Source organism: Gracilinanus agilis, chromosome 4, assembly GCF_016433145.1.
Source record: "Gracilinanus agilis isolate LMUSP501 chromosome 4, AgileGrace, whole genome shotgun sequence".
NCBI classification, from domain to species: Eukaryota; Metazoa; Chordata; class Mammalia; order Didelphimorphia; family Didelphidae; genus Gracilinanus; species Gracilinanus agilis.
Window position 1 is genome coordinate 245,641,588 of NC_058133.1, and position 631 is coordinate 245,642,218.

Genomic DNA, 631 nt, shown 5'->3' on the forward strand with positions numbered 1-631 from the left:
ACACACACACACACACACACACACACACACACACACACACACACACACACACATATACACAAAACTCCAAACATGTAAGGTAGCAAAGACCTTGGTACACATAGAGTGGGGTCTGAACGGTAAAAAATTTATACCTCAAAATCAACCTAGCTGAACATTCCTAATCAGATCCAGATGTGGTGGGGAAATACCCATGGTCTCTTATTAATTTCAGGCTTTAGTGAGGGAGTTTACTTTCTGAGTCTAGAAGTGGGGTGAGGGTTTGTCTTGGTAATTAGAGACTCTAGGAATAGGTGCTGGCTTGTTAGCTGCTGTAGCCATCCAGTTATCACAATCAGAAGCTGTAATCATTTAAATGCTTGATACAGGGTCAGAATAAGACAGGACAGTGGAAAAAGTACTGATTGTCTGTCATTGTTTATATATTTAGGGTCATCAGGGTCATTTAGTCTAAGTGACTCCACATTGGAGTTCCATCCTTTATAACTACAACTTCAAATAATAAATTTCAAAAATCACAATTATCACAAAAACCATGGAATAAAACCCAATTTTTAGGCAAGAACTCCATAATCTTGGAATAAGAAGCTTAATTTCCTTTTAATCTAGCTGAGTGTATTCCTTTCTACCA